The sequence below is a fragment of the Eptesicus fuscus genome, chromosome 8, assembly GCF_027574615.1.
Source record: "Eptesicus fuscus isolate TK198812 chromosome 8, DD_ASM_mEF_20220401, whole genome shotgun sequence".
NCBI lineage: Eukaryota > Metazoa > Chordata > Mammalia > Chiroptera > Vespertilionidae > Eptesicus > Eptesicus fuscus.
Genome location: NC_072480.1, coordinates 53,194,149 through 53,214,281, shown reverse-complemented (window position 1 = coordinate 53,214,281; position 20,133 = coordinate 53,194,149). Strand labels below are relative to the sequence as shown.

The window sequence follows — 20,133 nt, the reverse complement described above, 5'->3', positions numbered from 1 at the left end:
GTCAAATGGGAGTTCCATTTTCAGTTTTTTGAGGAAACTCCATACTGTTCTCCACAGTGGCTGCACCAGTCTGCATTCCCACCAGCAGTGCACGAGGGTTCCTTTTTCTCCGCATCCTCGCCAACACTTGTCGTTTGTTGATTTGTTGATGATAGCCATTCTGACAGGTGTGAGATGGTACCTCATTGTTGTTTTGATTTGCATCTCTCGGATAATAAGTGACTTTGAACATGTTTTCATGTGTCTCTTGGCCTTCCTTCTGTCTTCTTTGGAAAAGATTCTATTTAGGTCCGTTGCCCATTTTTTTATTGGACCATTTATCTTCCTTTTATTAAGTTGTATAAGCTGCCTGTAGATGTTGGAGATTAAACCTTTATCAGTGATAACATTTGCAAATATGTTCTCCCATACAGTGGGATTTCTTGTTGTTTTGTTGATGGTTTCTTTTGCTGTGAAAAAGCTTTTTATTTTGATGTAGTCCCATTTGTTTATTTTCTTTTTAGCTTTCATTGCCCTAGGGGCAGTATCAGTGAAGAAGTTCTTTTGGCATATGTCTGAGATTTTGCTGCCTGTGGATTCCTCTAGTATTTTTATGGTTTCCCGTCTTATGTTTAAGTCCTGTATCATTTTGAGTTTATTTTTGTGTATGGTGTAAGTTGGTGATCCAGTTTCATTTTTTTGCATGTATCTGTCCAATTTTTCCAACACCATTTATTGAAGAGACTGTCTTGACTCCATTGTATGTTCATGCCTCGTTTGTCAAATATTAATTGAGCATATTGGTTTGTGTTGATATCTGGATTCTCTATTCTATTGCATTGATCTATATGTCTGTTCTTGTGCTAGTACCATGCTGTTTTGAGAACAGTGGCTTTGTAATACAGCTTGAGGTCTGGTATTGAGATCCCACCTACTTTATTCTTCTTTCTCAGGATTGCTGTGGCTATTCAGGGTCTTTTTTTATTCCAGATGAATTTTTGGAGAGTTTTTTCTAAATCTGTGAAGTATGTTGTTGATATTTTAATGGGGAGTGCATTGAATCTATAGATTGCTTTGGGTAGTATGGACATTTCAATGATGTTGATTCTACCAATCCATGAGCATGGTATGTTCTTCCATCTGTTTACGTCTTCTTCTATCTCTTTTTTCAGTGTCATGTAGTTTTCCGCGTATAGGTCTTTTACCTCCTTAGTTAAGTTTATTCCTAGGTATCTTAATTTTTTTGGTGCGATGGTAAATGGGATTGCTTTTTCAGTCTCTCTTTCTATAAGTTCACTATTGGTGTATAGAAAGGCCATAGATTACTTGGCATTAATTTTGTATCCTGCTACATTACTGAATTCATTTAATAAGTCTATTAATTTTTTGATGGAATCTTTTGGGTTTTTTATGTACAGTATCATGTCATCTGCAAATAAGGATAGCTTTACTTCTTCTTTTCCAATTTGGATGCCTTTTATTTCTTCTTGTCTGATCACAATGGTTAATATTTCCAGTACTATGTCAAACAGGTGTGGTGAGAGTGGGCATCCCTGTCTTGTTCCTGTTCTTAAGGGAAATGGTTTTAGTTTTTGTCCATTGAGTATGATGTTTGCTATGGGTTTATCATATATAGCTTTTATTATGTCGAGGTATGATCCTTCTATTCCCACCTTGTTGAGAGTTTTTATCAAGAAAGAGTGTTGGATTTTGTCAAATGCTTTTTCTGCATCAATTGATATGACTATGTGATTTTTGTCTCTCAGTTTGTTGATGTGATGTATCACGTTTATTGATTTACGGATATTGTACCATCCTTGCATCCCTGGGATAATCCTACTTGGTCATGGTGTATGATCTTTCTGATGTACTGCTGGAACCGATTTGCTAGAATTTTGTTGAGGATTTTGGCATCTATGTTCATGAGGGATATTAGCCTGTAATTCTCTTCCATTGTGTTGTCTTTATCTGGTTTTAGTATCAGGGTGATGCTGGCTTCATAGAAGGAGCTTGGAAGTGTTCCTTCCTCTTGAATTTTTTGGAATAGTCTGAGGAGGATAGGTTTTAGTTCTTCCTTGAATGTTTGGTAAAACTCTCCTGTGAAGCCTTCTGGCCCCGGGCTTTTGTTTGCTGGAAGCCTTTTGATGACTGCTTCAATTTCTTCCATAGTTACTGGGCTATTGAGCTGTTTAGATTCTACCTGATTGAGTTTTGGAAGGTTATATTTTTCTAGGAATATGTCCATTTCCTCCAGGTTGTCCAGTTTGTTGGAATAGAGCTGTTCATAGTATTTTGAAACAATCCTTTGTATTTCAGCGGGGTCTGTTGTTATTTCGCCTCTTTCATTTCTGATTTTGTTTAGTTGGGTCCTCTTTTTTTGCTTCTTGGTGAGCCTGGCTAGAGGTCCATCAATCTTGTTTATCCTTTCAAAGAACCAGCTCTTGGTTTTGTTGATCTTTTGTATTGTTTCTTTGGTCTCTTTGTTGTTTATCTCGGCTCTGATCTTTATTATTTCCTTCCTTCTACTTACACCGGACTTTTCTTGTTGCTCTCTCTCTAACTCTTTGAGTTGTAGGGTTAGGTAATTTATTACCATTGTTTCTTGTTTTTTGCAGTAGGCTTGCAGAACTATGAACTTCCCTCTCAAGACTGCTTTCGCTGTGTCCCATAGATTTTGGATTGTTGTGTTTTCATTGTCATTTGTTGCCGTGAAGTTTTTTATTTCTTCCTTGATGTCCCTGGTAACCCAGTCATTGTTTAATAGCATGCTGTTTAGTCTCCATGTGTTCGATTTCTTTGGATTGTTTTTATTGTAGTTGATTTCCAGTTTTATGCCACAGTGATCTGAGAAGATGCTTGATATGATCTCTATCTTCTTGAATTTGGAGAGACTTTGCCTATGTCCTAACATATGGTCTATCTTTGAAAATGACCCCTGTGCACTTGAGAAGAATGTATATTCTGTGGCTTTGGGGTGAAATTTTCTGAAGATGTCAATTAATTTCATCTTGTCTAGTGAGTCATTTAGGATCAATGCTTCTTTGCTGATTTTTTGTTTAGAGGATTTGTCCAGTGGTGATAATGGTGAATTAAAGTCTCCTACTATGATTGTATTTCTGTTAATCTCTCCCTTGATATCCTCCAGGAGATTTTTTATGTATTTGGGTGCTCCTGTATTGGGTGTGTATATGTTTACCAGAGTTATTTCTTCTTGTTGGATTGCTCCCTTTAGTATTATGAAGTGACCTTCCTTATCTCTTGTTATGTCCTTCACTTTGAGATCTAATTTGTCAGATATAAGTATTGCTACCCCAGCTTTTTTTTCATTTCCATTCACCTGGAAAACCTTTTTCCATCCCTTCACCCTCAATCTGTGTGCGTTTTTGTTTTTTTTTCTGAGGTGGGTTTCTTGCAGACAGCAGATATATGGGTCTTGTTTTCTTATCCACTCAGCTACCCTATGTCTTTTTATGTGGGCATTTAATCCATTTACATTTAAAGTTATTATTGATAGGTACTTATTTGTCGCCATTTTTATTCTCTACTCCTGTGTTTCTTCTTCGCTTTCTAGGTTTTTTTTTTGTTTGTTTGTTTGTTTTTTTACAGCAGACCCTTTAGCATTTCTTGCATTGCTGGTTTGGTAGTGATAAATTCCCTTAGCCCTTTTTTGTCTGTGAAGCTTCTGAATTCACCTTCAATTTTGATTGATAGCCTTGCTGGGTACAGTATTCTTGGATTGAGACCCTTCCCTTGCATGACTTTGTATATTTCATTCCATTCCCTTCTGGCCTGATGAGTTTCTGTTGAGAAATCAGTTGCTAGTCTGATGGGGGTTCCTTTGTATGTAACTTTCTGTCCTTCTCTGGCTGCTTTTAAGATTCTTACTTTGTTGTTGGTGTTTGCCAATTTAATTTTAATGTGCCTTGTCATCTGTCTTTTGGGGTTCATTTTGTTTGGGACTCTGTGAGCTTCTTGGATTTGTGTGGGTTTTTTCTTCCCTATATCAGGAAAGTTTTCCGTCATTATTTCTTCAAACAGGTTTTCTATTCCTTGATCAGTTTCCTTTCCTTCTGGAACCCCTATTATGCGGATGTTGTTTTGTTTTGTGTTGTCCCAAAGTTCCCTTAGGCTCTCCTCCTGCTTTTTCATTTTCTTTTCTAGAAGCTGCTCTACTTGGGTATTTTTTTCCATCTTGTCTTCTAGCTCACTTATGCGGTCCTCTGCTTCTTCTAGTCTACTCTTGATGCTTTCTATTGAGTTCTTTACAGCAGTGATGTCATTTTTCATTTCTTCTTGGTTCTTCTTCATTTCCTCTTGGTTCTTACTCATATTGTCGAATTTGTCTTCCATTCTTTTCAGCCACCTTATGATCATTTCTCTGAATTCTTTCTCTGATAGGTTGCTAGCCTCTAATTCATTTACTTCCTTTTCTGGTGATGCCTGCTTTTCTTTCTTATGCGGGCTGTTTCTTTGTCTCCCCATGGTCTCTCTTCTGGTTATGTAGTTCTGGTTATGTAGTTCTCTCTCTCCTGCGTTGATTTAAAGGCACAAAATACAACACAACCAGGTACAACACACCAGGCACTGAACAGCGATGTATTCACAATATTAATAATCTCTAATAAAGGTGACCACCAGAGAAAGGTAAATTAGGGGATAGGAGAGAAAGAAGAGTAAAAAGAAAGTAAGGAGAAAAAAAAAAAAGAGAAAAAAAGAGTGTCGAAAATGAAATTGGGGAAATGAGAAGAAAGAATAAAAGAGACTAGAACAAGACTAAGAGAGAAAAGAGGAACAAACTATATATTTGGGGATAAAACTCCAATAGAACAATCACTGATCACAGCAAATGCCAACAACAAGTACCTGGTGATTAATACAACCTACAATACCAACTAATATCAAGCGAGGTAAGGGATAACAGAAGTAAAAAACAAATAAAAATACAGCAAACAAACAAACAAAAAAGAATAAGCAAAACAATCTCACAAAAAAGCATAAAAATTCGATATAATCAACATTCAAGCAAACAACAACTAAAGGACAGAGAGAAAAACATTTTTTATTTTTTATTTTTTTTTAGTTAAGACAGTGAAGAGAGAAGTTTGTATGGACTTGGAGCAGGGGATTGGAGATTAGATATATAGGTAGGGTGAAATTTTAGCTGGGGGTAAACAGAAAGAATAGGGAAAATCTAGAGCAATAAAGGGTTAAGATAAACACGAAATCAAAAGGGGAAAGATTAGGCAGAGAGTGATGGCATAAAGGTAGAGCTGAGGTAGAATAAAACGATGGTGAAGGAAAGGCGAAAATAGACTGTAGAACACTAATCCCAAAGTAAAATAAAGAGAAAATAAAATGACACTTTAAAAAAAATAATAATAAAAAAGACCCAAAAATAAATATAATAAAAAAGGTAAAATAGTAGTAGTAATAATGTTGATTGCAAATAAAAATGTAATAATTAAAAAGGTAAAATCAAGTGAGGAAAAAAGAAAAAAATATAGTTTCTTAAGTAAATGATGCAAAAAAATGAAAATAAAAAAATTAAAAATATATTTTTAAAAATGTGCATAATTAAGGTCATTCACTTCCTCTGTTGTTCTGTTTGGCACACCTGTTTCCCAGTCTGGACAGTGTTGCAGTTCTCTGCGTTTCACTGCTCCTCAGTGTTGTAATTCAGTCTTGATTTTTAAGCAGGGTGTGTCTTAATTTCTGGTGTTCCTTTATTTTTTATTAGACCAGAGTTAATTTGTGCTTCAGCCTCTGGGTGGCAGTGTTTCTGGGTTGACTTCCAGGACTCTAAGGCCTCTCTAGCCTTTTTTCCTCTATGGCACTCAGTACCAGTTTGCAGAGGCTGGTGGGCAAGTTCAAGCCAACTGCTCGCCCCTGAAACTCCCAGTCTATCCCTTCCGCATCAGATCAAAAGCGGTTGCTCTTTAGAGATTCCTCCCTGTTAGCAGCTCTGAGGCCCCCTTCCACAATCACGGATCACACCGGCCCCAACAGCCACAGACCTCTCCCGGCTCAGACCTCCCTGGTCATCCAACTCCCACCGTGTGTGCACATGGGCGTTTCTCTCTCCCGCAGGGACTAGAACCTCACCCTATCACTGGAGAAATCTGACCTTTGAGTGGTGGAGTGAAGAGCACCTTTGAGTTCAAGCATTCACGCCTCCTGGGATCGGTTCTCTGGGGCAAACAGTTGTTGGGTGGTTGTTGCAGTTGTTGATTTTCAGGCCTCGGACAATGTCCACCTTCCCTTTCAAGATGGCGAGATTTCACTGTCCGTGCCCATAGCTCCAGGAGGGGACCCAGCTGCCGTGGGGGCTGCCCTGTCAGGGGAACCCTGTCCAGCAGTCCCCCACCTTCTCCTGGCATTTAGCTGTCCCTCAGCTCGCTAACAAACACTCCCAGTGCGACCCTCAGCTGTTCTCTCTTTCTGCTCCAGGACCAGGCTGGGAACACATCTGCCTACTCTGCCGCCATTTTCTCCTCCTCCTCCATTACATTTTAAATATATATTAAAATTAATTAACAGACATCTTTCACATTTTTTAGTAGATAATGGAACTTGAAATATCTTATATTTTCTACCATACATGAAGCTAAAATAAAATATTTATTTACATAAAACACTATATGGTTTAATTTTGGTTTTCAATTATTATACATATTATGGATGTCTATTATTTTATTGTTCCTTTAATAAGAAAGCACTTTGTTTAGTTTTTTTTTTTTTAGCTAAAGAGAGTGTTTCCCAATGCTCCCTTGTGGTTTATTGTGGCTCTGCAGCTAACTCTGGCCACTAGGAGGCAAACTTTTCTCTGTGTCATTTACAGATGAAACTATTGTAAGATTTGAATACATAGGCTTCTCTCTTTCACTCTTATTAAAAAAGGGTGGGCCTAGGAATGAAAGTTAAATATTGGTAATGGAAGATCCATTACACTAAATGTGAAACACAATATCATGTTTAAGATTTTACTTTAAACTCTTCTTGTTGCCTTGGTTTAGATAGAACATACAAAAGGTAGTGCATTCAGGTAGAGTACTGTGGCAGTAAAACCTAGTATTTACATGACAGACATCTAGGTGTGATACCCCATGGTTCTTATAGATGAGAAAACTGATCCTTTATTTACTTATTTGTCATAGAACATTTTTATATAATTTTCATATCTGAAACCTGGGGAAACTAAGCATATGTGAACTGAGCTCAAACCTCTAAAGCACTGGGTATTGACCCGGAATATCCTATCTACACTAATAAAAGAGAAACATGCAAATTGACTGTAACTCCAATACACCCACCAGCCATGCCCACCAGCCAATCAGGAGCGAGTATGCAAATTAACCCAACAAAGGTGGCGGTGGCCATGGAGCTGGAGCAAGCAGGAGGCGTGGGTTGCCCCTGGCGATGGAGGAAGCCAAGCTTCCCACCTGCCCTGGCCAGCCCTGGCCTCCGTTCAAGGCTACAAAGTTTTAATTATAGAAGATAAATAAATCCCAGATACCTGCTTCCAGCCAGCTCTGGCCTCCGCTCAAGGAGGCTCTGAAAAAAAAAAGAAAAAAGAAAAAAAGGAGGGGCTGGGAGCCTGGATCACCAGGGGGCGTGGAGAGCCTGAAAACAGCCCTCAGCTCCTCACCCAGGCTGGACACACTCCCATGTGGTGAGGGTCCCCACTGGGGGCTTGGCCAGCCTGCACATAGCAATCAGCCCCTCACCCAGGCTGGCCAGGCACCCCAGTGGGGACCCCAATCCTGAAGGGGGTGTGGCCAGCCTGCAAACAGCTATCAGCCCTCACCCAGGCTGGCCAGGCACCCCAGTGGGGACCCCACCCTAAAGGGGGTGTGGCCAGCTTGAAAACAGCCCTCAGCCTCTCACCCAGGCTGGCCACACCCCCATGGGGTGAGGGTCCCCACTGGGGAGCTTGATCAGCCTGAAAATGGCCCTCAGCCCCTCACCCTGGCTGCCCCACACCCCAAGGGAACTCCCCCCCCCCCATCCGGGACACCCTTCAGGGAAAACCAGTTGGTCCCCACCCATGTACCAGGCCTCTATCTATCTAATAAAAGGGTAATATGTTAATTAGACTGGGAGACCTTCCAAGTGACCTTCTGAAAGTTGTTCTGGACAAAGCCATGGTGGCGGGGCCGAGGTAGAGGCGGTTAGAGGCCAAGAGGGGAGGGCAGTTGTGAGTGATCAGGCCAGAATGGGATGGCAGTTGTGAGTGATCAGGCTGGTGGGGGGCGGGGCTGTTGGGGGTAAGCAGACCATCAGGGGGGCCAGTTGGGGGTGAGCAGGACGTCAGTGGGGGTCAGTTGGAGGTGATCAGGATAGCAAGGGGGGTCAGTTTGGAGTGAGTAGGCCAGCAGGGGGGCAGTTGGGGGCCAGCAAACTGGCACAGGGTCAGTTGGGGGTGATCAAGCTGGTGGGGGGGCATTTGGAAGTGAGCAGGCTGGTGGTGCTGGGGCAGTTGGGGGTGAGCATGTCAGCAAGCAGATTTGTTAGGGGCAATCAGGCAGGCAGGCAGGCAGGTGAGCAGTTAGAAGCCAGCAGTCCCTGATTGCGAGAAGGATGTCTGACTGCCAGTTTAGGCCTGATCCCTGTAAACCGGCAGTAGGACATCCTTCGATGGGTCCCAGATTAGAGAAGGTGCAGGCCGGGCTGAGGGACCACCATGCACGAATTTTGTGCACTGGGCCACTAGTATAAAAATAAAAGCCTAATATGCAAATCGACTAAATGGTGGGATAACTGGTGAAATGACCAGTTGCTATGACCTGCACTGACCTCCAGGGGCAGACGCTCAACGCAGGAGCTGCTCTCAGCTCACAGGCCCTGAAACAAAAGGGCTGCAGAGGGAGGCGGGCAGTGGCAGCGGTGGTGGGGGGCAGGGCTGGCAAGCAGGCGGTGCCAGTGGGGGCCCCCTGATAGCCCTGCCAGTTGCCCCACAGATCAGCCCTGATCGCCAGCCAGGCCTTGAGACCCTACCCATGCGTGAATTTCGTGCATCGGGCCTCTAGTATACAATAATCAACTGTAGAAATAAAAGAAGAATGTCAATGGTTAGGTTTCACCACAGTCAAATTATAAAAGAATGTATATAACCAGGATTAAAAACAATTGCAATAGAGGAAAGTCTTTGTAAAATTTTGAAATTTATTATAGGTTGAATTCTCCTTCTTCCCTAAGATTTATCAGAGAGAGGTAAATTTAGGCAATGACAAGATAGTTTTCAAATAGATAAATACAAATGATAATACAGTATAGGTCTTTCTGCCTATATGCTGCAATTTTATTTATTTAAATAGATGAAAATTTAGGGAGGAACCAAGATGGCGGCATGGTTAAACAACTAATCTGCTGCCTCGCACAACAATTTCAAAAATACAACTAAAATACAAAACATCTACCACCCAGAACCACGGGAAAGCTGGCTGAGTGGTAGATCTACAACTAAGGGGAGAAAGGAGCACAAACGCTGAAAAGCTGAGGTACGGAGGTGCGCGAATCGGGCTGGCGGCGGGAGACTGGGTGCGCGGCTTTTCTTCAACCCGAAGGGAGACAAGCTCCCGATCACTCTGAAATCCAGTTTCTGAGGACACGCGGGGGACCCAGATGCCTATGGGGAGAAGCTGGACTCTCAGCCATCGGGTGGGAAAGTGAGAGTGACTTTTTTGCAGAGGTGCGCCCAGCAATCATTGTTTACTGCGCTGGAGCGCGGGGCGCGGGGACTTGGAAACGCAGAAAGGCAGAGACGGCTGACGCCAGCCATCGCCTTTGGCCACGCCCCAGCCTAGTGACGCCCTGAGACCCTGCCCCGCCCTGAGACCCCGCCCCACACATTCTACAAACCCGTCCAGGCTCCACACAGCGGCTTTTGCATATAAATGGCCTGTTCTGTGGCAGCTTAACCAAATAAACTGTAGCTCCAGTCAGACTGCTCCAAAACCGCCCAAGCAAAGGAGGAGAAAACTAGTTCTTGCTGTAGCTCCTGCTGGGGGGCACACAGTACACAAAGATACACCAAGATTGCCCACCTCAAGTAACTGGGAGGCTGACCCATTGAACCAATAGGACACCTAGTACACAAAACTACCCTACCAACTCAGGGAAGCAGAGAAAATGAGGAAGCAAGGAAACAGATCACAAACCAAAGAAATGGAGGAGAAAAAGCGACTGGACATAGAATTCAAAACCATGGTAATAAGGTTTTTCAAGAATTTCATGGAAAAGGCCGATAAATTCAATGAGACCCTCGAGGATATGAAAAAGGACCAACTAGAAATTAAACATACACTGACTGAGATAAAAAATATTATACAGAGACCCAACAGCAGACTAGAGGATCGCAAGCATCAACTCAAAGATTTGGAACACAAAGAGGCCAAGGACACTCCTCCAGAGAAGCATGAAGAGAAGAGAATTCAGAAAGTTGAAGATAGTGTAAGAAGCCTCTGGTACAACTTCAAGCGAACCAACATCAGAATTATGGGGGTACCAGAAGAAGAGAGAGAGCAAGATGCTGAAAACCTATTTGAAGAAATAATGAATGAAAACTTCCCTCACCTGATGAAAGAAATAGACTTTCAAGTCCAGGAAGCACACAGAACCCCAAACAAAAGGAATCCAAAGAGGACCACACCAAGACACATCATAATTAAAATGCCAAGGGCAAAAGACAAAGAGAGAATCTTACAAGCAGCAAGAGAAAAACAGTTAGTTACCTACAAGGGAGCTCCCATACGATTATCAGCTAATTTCTCAACAGAAACCATGCAGGCCAGACGGGAGTGGCAAGAAATATTCAAAGTGATGAATAGCAGGAACCTACAACCAAGACTACTCTACCCAGCAAAGCTATCATTCAGAATTGAAGGGCAGATAAAGAGCTTCACAGATAAGAAAAAGCTAAAGGAGTTCATCACCACCAAACCAGCATTATATGAAATGCTGAAAGGTATTCTTTAAAAAGAGGAAAAAAGAAGAAAGATAAAAAATTATGAACAACAAATGCATATCTATCAACAAGTGAATCTAAAAGTCAAGTGAATTAAAAATCTGAGGAACAGAATAAACTGGTGAACTTAATAGAATCAGAGGCATAGAATGGGAGTGGATTGATAATTCTCAGAGGGAAAGGGGTGTCTGTGTGGGGAGTACGGGAAGAGACTGGACAAAAATCATACACCTATGGATAAGGACAGTGGTGGGGGGAGGTAAGGGGAGAGGGGGGTGGGAACTGGGTGGTGGGGAGATATGGGGGGGAAAAGGAGAAACAATTGTAATCTGAACAATAAAGATTCATTAAAATAAATAAATAAATAAATAAATAAATAGATGAAAATTTAAAATTGATTTTAGAAAGACAGGGAGAGAGAAAGGCATGCTTCCATATAGACTGAAAAATTGCAGTATTAATATGTAATTAGTTAATAAATTTGGAGTCTTAGTTTTTTTCTGCCATCCATTTCTATCAGAAACAAAACTAATAAATAATTCTGGGGTAAATAAGTACATAAAACTATACTTAGTTAATATTGACTTATTAAAATAACAATTTTAATATTTTAAACAATTGAATCAGTTGAGGAGGAATTAAAAAAATCAAATTAGGACTTATTTTTAAAGTCTTACAAGGGTTATTAAAATTAGTTTAATTTTTAACCCCAACAAGCATGTAAAATGTATTAGGCTTTTGTCTGTTATTTTCTACAATGAAACTAAAGTGCTTTAATCAGTAATAAACCTTAGATATTCCTGGAATAAAATACAAAAATAATAGTTGCAACAGTCCCTTATACTTGGCTCAGATGTTTTAAAACACATTGGATTTAGAGCGTTTTTTTTTTTTTTATTATTTAGTCTGACTAAAGTTTAATTTATATTAGCTTTATGTTCTTGTAGGAAAGGGTGGTTATTTGTGACCAAGGAATCCATTTATTACCGATTCGACTATTGATTTACTGTGTGGCTCAGAGCAAGGCAATTAACTTCTTTTTGACTCTATTTCTTAATTTATAAGATGCAGGTGCCACTATTATGCAGAAGTAGTGGAATCAATTTTAAATTTCCAATGAAGACAAAACTAAGGGACAGAGGGTACAATGCGATAGAAATCTTGTCGGCTATTTTAAAATGCTAGCCTTTAAATTCTATGGGAGCTACTTAGCTAGATGTCTCCATCTATTCACTGGTGAAAAGCAAGTGCTAAAGAAATTAAAAAAGTAATATATCTAATTCTTCTTCTCCGACAAGGAAGAAATGCCATTTTACATATGAATAGATTAATGTCTCACCAATATTAGCTGGGTTCCAGAGAATTATAACACCAATCAGAGCAAATAATTAGTTAGAAGGAACTTTTTCTTATCCTAGAAAGCTTGAAAAAAGTCAATGCTGCTAGTGTTCAGCTTTATAGAATGTTTTTATATTAAATTTTATTTAAATTGTATTTTGCATAAAAATACCATACCTACCTCAATAACCATTCAGATACCTAAAATAATAACATTGGAAAATTATTTTCTTTATAGATATGATAATTTGCTTCTATTCAATAATGTAGAAACATCCTCCAGTATTCCTATAGCAATCCGTGTAAGCTAATGTCCAGGACGATAATAGAATTTACAGTGGACTGAAGTAACAGCTGCCCTGAAAAATGACAGTGTTGGGAGGGGGCTTGGAGTTGGCAAGAGAGCAGATGTGCCAGTAAGTAAAAGGAGTTTTTAGGGGTGAAATAGGCAGGTTTAGAAAATCTTAGGAATTAAGGGGTCCATGGAAAAAGTACCGGGCTACAGAACAGCAGAAGGTACATTTCCATAGACTAAGGGAGCTGGGAGCTGCAGAAGGTATACATTTACGAAATAAAGAAAAGGAAGTCTCTCATTCAGAGAGGGAAGAGGAAGCCCAAAAGGAATAGGAAAACAATAAGGGAGAAGAAGGAGGGAACCTCAGTTCTTCACTTGAAGTTGGAGCTCTGAAGTTGCTATAGTGACCAAATCAGAGGGGATAGTGACCAATCAGAGGGCATGTCAGGGCACAAAGATCTGCAGCCTTTATAAACCATAGAGAAAAGGGACTCAGTGGGACTCTTTCCCCCTCCCCACGTGGGAGTCTGTGCTTGTTTCTCAATAAGTTTCCATCTTTTACTATACCACCTTCTGTCCGTGGTTTCATTCTTCAACGCCACTGGACAAGAGCCGGGGGACCATCCTGCCCAGGAGAATATCACGCATTCCAGTCCAATTTTCCTGTATCATAAGCAAGCCTTGATCCAAGTAAAAGGAGTTTTACTTTCATTGAAAGACTGATCCAGAAAAAAAGAGAATAGGAGAGGAAAAAGAGGACAGAAGAAGAGAGAAGAGGAGAGAAGGGGAATAAAGAAGAAAAAGGAAAAAAGAAATGCTTCATTTTGGGATTTGGTTAGTGGAAAATATTTCCCTCCAAAATTATAGCAACAAGTCTTTCCTCCTATTGTTCCATGGATATTAAAACCCAGTTTATAAAATCTGTATGGCCGAAACCGGTTTGGCTCAGTGGATAGAGCGTCGGCCTGCGGACTCAAGGGTCCCAGGTTCGATTCCGGTCAGGGGCATGTACCTTGGTTGCGGGCACTCTTTCATCGATGTTTCTAACTCTCCCTCTCCCTTCCTCTCTGTAAAAAATCAATAAAATATATTTAAAAAAATAAATATATATATAAAATCTGTATGATCTGAAAAGCCTAAAACTGAAACTAAAGTTAAGGTAGTCACATGTTGTTAGTTCATGGGCTGTCCAGCAAAGGGGGAAAAAAAAATCCTTCTGCTGCTCAGCATTTCAGAAAATAAACCCCTGGCATTAAAGAACTCACAATCCAAAATCCTAAACATAAATAAATATACTATTTTTGGAGTTGTGAGAAACTAAATAAGAAAAAAAAAGCAAACACAACCTAAAAATTGGGAGAAGATATTTGCAAATGATACACTCCATAAGGGTTAACATCCAAACTATAGGAACTCATACAATTTAACACCAAATCCTCATCCCCCAAACAATCCAATTTGAACATGGACAGAGGACCTCAAAGACATTTCTCCAAAGAGGACAGGTCACCACACATATGAAAAGATGTTTAATATCACTAACCAACTGGAAAATGCAAAGTAAAACCACAATGAGATATCTCCTCACACCTGTCAGAATGGCTATTATAAAAAAATCAACAAACAACAAGTGCTGGTATGGATGTGGAGAAAAGGGAACCCTCCTGCACTATTGATGGGATTATAAATTGGTGCAGCCACTAAGAAAAACAGTATGGAGCTGCCATGTGATCCAGCAAATCCAATTCTGGGTATTTATCTGAAGACTACAAAAACACAAATTTGAAAATATTCAAATATTCATTGAATAATTATTTGTCATAGCTAAGATATGCAACCTACGATAAAGAAAATGTGATATATATTATGGAACATTACTTAAACAATAATGAAATTTTGCAATTTGTAACAATATGGATGGAGATAGAGGGTATTGTGGCCTTAGAGAGCAAGATAATGGTTGCTACAGGGAGGAAGGGTATGAGGATAAATCAAAAGGAAAAAAACAAAAACAAAACATCTTAATTAAAAAAAAGAAAAGAAAATCATCCTGGAATTTACACCTTAAATGAGGGGAGAGTTTGTAGAATTATAAATTTTTTTTTTCAATTAAGAAAATTTTAAATTTTACCTAGCATTAAATTAAAATATGCTTTCTATTTAGGGAATTATGAAGTACTAGAAGCCTGGTGCATGAAATTCATGCATGGTGGGGAGTGTGTGTCCCTCAGCCCAGCCTGCACCCTCTCCAATCTGGGACCCCTTGATGGATGTCTGACTGCCCGTTTAGGCCCAATCCCACTGGGCAGTCACACATCCCTCTCACAATCCAGGACTACTGGCTCCCAACTGCTCACCTGCCTGCCTGCCTGATTGCCCCCTAACCACTCCCCTGCTAGCCTAATCCACTCCTAACTGCTCCCCTGCTGGCCTGATTTCCCTAACTGCCCTCCCCTGCATGCCTGTTCACCCCTAACTGCCCTCCCCTGCATGCCTGGTTCCCCCCAACTGCCCTCTCCTGCAGGCCTGGTCAGCCCCAACTGCCCTCCCCTTCAGGCCTGGTCACCCCAAACTTCCCTCCCCTGCTGGCCTGGTTCCCCCCAAATACCCTCCCCTGCCAGCCTGGTCACCTCTAATTGCCCTTCCCTGCCAGCCTGGTCACCCCTAACTGCTCTCCCTTGCAGGCTTGGTCCCCCCCTCCCAACTGCCCTCCCCTGCTGGCCTGGTTCCCTTCATCTGTCCTCCCCTTCTGGCTTAGTCCCTCCAAACTGCCTCCCCTACAGGCCTGGTTTCCCCCAACTGTCCTCCCCTGCTGGCCTGGTTTCCCCTAACTGCCCTCCCCTGCAGTCCTGGTTACCCCCAACTGCCATCCCCTGCTGGCCTGGTCCCTACCAACTGCCCTCCCTTGCTGGCCTGATTGCTCACAACTGCCCTCCCCTGCAGGCCATCTTGTGGCGGCCATCTTGTGTCTACATGGGGGCAGCCATCTTGTGTGTTGTAGTGACAGTCAATTTGCATATTGCTCTTTTATTAGATAGGATATAAATATAAAATAATGAATAACAAAAGAAGAAAAATATTTTAAAAAGAGGCAGATTTTCAAAAGACAATAGAACCTGTATGTATGACTTGATATTCATTAAAATAACAAACTTGAGAATGAATAAAACCACAGAAAACATGGAGTTAAAGAAAAAAAAAAATCAGTAATTGGGGAGATGCATCTGAAGGAATAATTCAAAACAGAGCACAGAACAGCAAAGTGATGGGACACATGAACCAGAGATAAAGCAATATGAAGGATGTAACAATAATATACTAGTATGTCTAAATGGCATTCTGAAATTAACAACATCAAAGAACCCAAGCAAAATACTTATAAAGAAACTCATATGAAGACACACTGTTGTAAAATTACAGAATAGCAGATATATATAAACAATCAGGGAGAAAAGACAATTTTTTAAATCGAAATGATGATTTGATGATTAAAGTATTTGGAAAATCAACAACAGAAAAATATAAGGTATAAACATTTAGAAGAATGTCTTTCCCAGTCACCCACCTAGTCAATGAGTGAGTTGGAATGCAAACTAATGCAGTTTGACCTCCTAAACTGCAATATCATCCATGATAAAAGGCAGGGTTCACTCAAATTTGAAAATGGCTAAAGGGAGAATAAAATGTGTACATAGAGAATTGGCTCAGCAAATAAAATGTTTTAAAGTGGTATCTTTATTTAGACACATTCTTCTTTCAAAATTATCCCCCATAATCATCAGGCTGCCTGCAATATCAAAGCAGTATCTGATTATGCTTGTTTGTGTGTATGACTTTTTTCTTTTATTTTTCTCAGATGATATAATTTTGTTCTTGTTTACTAGTTTATCCTCCATATTTAAGATAGCTTATAGCAAATAAGTAAATAAAGGATCAGCTTTCTGATCTGTGATAACCATGAGGTATCACACCTAGAGGTCTGTCATCTAAATACTAGGTTGTACTGCCACAGTACTCTACCTCTATGTACTACATTTATATATATATATATATATATATATATATATATATATATATATATATATTATTGATTTTTTTACCTAGAGGAAGGGAGAGGAATAGAGAGTTAGAAACATTGATCAGCTGCCTCCTGCACACTCCCCACTGGGTATGTGCCCACAACCAAGGTACTTGCCCTTGACCGGAATCGAACCTGGGACCTTTGAGTCCGCAGGCCAACGCTCTATCCACTGAGCCAAACCAGCTAGGGCTATGTACTACATTTTGTATGCTCTGTCTAAACAAAGGAAACAAGAAGCGTTTAAAATAAAATCTTAAACATGACATTGTGTTCCACATTTAGTATAGTGGATCTGCCATTATCAATATTTGACTTTCATTCCTAGGCCCACTCTTTTTCAAGAAGAGTGAACGAAAGCTCCTATCCAAATCTCACAAGTTTCACCTGTAAATGACACAGAGAAACAAGTTTGCCTCCTAGTGGCCAGAGTCAGTTGCAGAACCACAATAAAACCACAAGGGGGTGCTGGGGAATACTTTCTTTAGGTAAAAAGCTAAACAAAGTGCTTTCTTATTAAAGGGACAATAAAATAATAGACATCCATAATATGTACAATAATTGAAAACCAAAATTAAAGCATAAACTATTTTATGTAAAGTAATATTTTAATTTTAGCTTCATTTATGATAGAAAATATATGCCATTGGTTTATAGCCTTGTAGATTTCAGGTACTTTTCCTGAAGAACTATACTTTTTAGTAGATATTGAAATTTAAAAATCTTATATTGTCATATATATATTCTTTGAACTTGTATATCACATGTTAAAATTTATAATAATTTATTTTACTTTTAGTTACATTATAATTAATTTTCTACACCATCTGCCTTTTTTCATTGTGAAACTCCCTGCTTTCAGAAAATCTGTGGCAAATGCTGAATGAATCTAATATTATTTTAAGTTGTCTTTTCACTTAACTTTAAAATAAATGTCAATTGTGAGTGTTCCCACATTACCAAATGTCTATTGTGAATGTTTCCAAAATGCTGTGTCAATATGTGATTTTTCTTTTTCTTTTGGGAGTTCCATTTTTGGTGGTTTGTTTTTATTGTATGTAATATAAATAATAGGAATATTCTAGGCATGTGGGCTTGAATGTTATATGATGACATAGCTAATATGACATAACCATCATATGTGAAGATTCAAGGGTCTGTCAGACTAAAGCTCAGTCACTTTTACAAACTTAATTGTGACAAAGCTGGCAAAATAGCCATCATAGAAAAGATAAATATAAGTATCCATGATATACATTATTAAAAAATTGTAATTTTTAGCAATTTTGGCAGCTGTGAATAAGTGTAGAAACTGTAGCTAGATGTCTGACAATACACAAAATATTTATATTTTAAGATTTTTAACAATATTTATAATATTCTCCATGTTTTATAAAATTTATTTTATGGTGGTCAAAAGGCACAAACTTTCAATTATAGAATAAATGAGTCATGGATATATAATGTACAGCATGGTGCCTATATTTGATGATGTTGCATTGTATATTCATTAAGTTGCTAAGAGAATAATTTTTATAAGTTTTATCACAAGAAAAATTTGTAATTCTATATGATGAATCACGTTAATAGAATTATTATGATGAGAATTTAGCAATATATAAAAACATTATGTTGTACTTTGAAACTAATATAATGCTAAATGCCAATTATATTTCAATTAAAATAACGAACATTATGTATTTTCAATTAGTTACATTTTAAGTTTTCAATATCTAGTTTGCCCTAGCATGATTTTTAAAATATGCACAAGTATTAAATTCTAATGAAGATTGAAAAACACTGGTATAAAAACTTTGAAGTGACAATGCAATTTAAAACAAAGTGCTTTTATTTCCATTTAAGTTTTATGAAAAACTTTTCATGATCAGTGATTATTATTATTCATATCAGGAGTCAACAAACCTTATCTCTAAAAGGACAAACAATAACTAATTTAAGCTTTTGAGGACATATAGTTTTTGTCACAATATTCAACTCTAATGCCATAGTGTGGAAGCAGCCATTGACAATATATAAACAAATAAGCTTGTTGTATTCCAATATCATTTTATTCATAAAAACAGGTGATGGACCAGATTTGATTCATTGGCTATAACTTGTAAACCCCTGGCCTAGATCATAGGATATAATATCCTACATATTAAAAGCATAGTATGCAAATTGTCCCCTAGACTAGGAGTTTGTCCGGGAGTTCACCAGGGGCGGGGCTGGCTGGGGGAAGGGAGGGAGTACCTGGCTGGCAGCCGCTAGGGACCCTACCAGTGCACGCATTTCATGCACTGGGCCTCTAGTATATTCATACATCCAATAGTTACATTTCAGAAATTATTTATAATCCTTCTTTTAGAAACATGCAATACTAAGGATAATGTCATTTAAAAATTTTACAGAAATAATTTAGAAACATAATACAAATGATTAGATTAAGCAAATAATTGGTGCTACTGGACATCTTCCAAGAGAATAAAAGTTTACTAAAAATAATGAAGGAAAAGATAAACTTAGGAGAGTTATTAATTTAAAAACAAAGTATTTTTCCACCATAAACTTAGTTCACAAATAATGATTATAGAGTATATTTTATAAAACAGGAAGAAAGTCTTTTTCTTTAAGTAACAGTCATGTGGAACTCCCAGTTTTCATTCTAACATGTATAGAGCTTGGAAATTATCACTTACTTATTTACAAGAAAGGGGGGGAAAAGCTGAACAAAGTAAAAATCCATCAGATAATTAAGGCCCTAGAGCAAACTGCTTCCCTGAAAACTAGAGAAATAGGCAGATATAGAAAATCACAGCCTATCTGGAGAGAAGCCCACCGGGGAGCCAGTGTGGCAGGAACACTTGAAGCTGTAATTCATGAATTGCCAGAGGTTCAGTGTAGACTAGTTTGAGAGAGAAAAACTCTGAGGGGTGGCTTGTGAGTTTGACATCCAGGAGCCACACCAGGTTGACGATTAAAGGGCTAATTCAGATCTGAGTAAGTTACTTTGTAGGTATTGATAAACTGATTCTAAAGTGTATATGAAAGGCAAAAGACCAGAATAGCCATAATAATATTTAAAAAGTTCAAAGTCGAAGGACTGACATTACCTGACTTCAATCTACAGTGATGTAGGCAGTGTGATATGGGCAGAAAAAAGAATTAACAGATGAACAGGACAGAAAAGAGAGCCAGAAATAGACCCACACAAATACAATAAACTTATCTTTAAGAGAGGAGCAGAGATAACTCAGTGGAAAAAATATGATCTTTCATCAAAATTGCTGGAACATTGGGAAAAGGCAAAAAACTAAATCTGGACACAGACTTTACATGTTTTACAAAATTTGTCACTGCTTTCTAAAGCACAAAAAAAAATTAGAATATAACATAGGAGAAAATCTAGATGACCTTGGATATGATGATGACCTTGTAGCTGAAACATGAAAAGCATAATCTATAAAAGAAAAATGGATT

General features: G+C 39.0%; 1 long non-coding RNA gene across 1 annotated transcript; it reads right to left on the bottom strand.

The window, feature by feature from the left end:
- Positions 1-7,492: 7,492 nt before the first annotated feature.
- Positions 7,493-12,477, bottom strand: LOC129150057 (uncharacterized). Its single transcript, XR_008556826.1, has 3 exons — positions 12,462-12,477; positions 8,773-9,019; positions 7,493-7,530 (listed from the first exon to the last, which is right to left on the bottom strand). It is a non-coding gene; the product is annotated as an uncharacterized LOC129150057 (long non-coding RNA).
- Between the last annotated feature and the right edge of the window lie 7,656 nt (positions 12,478-20,133).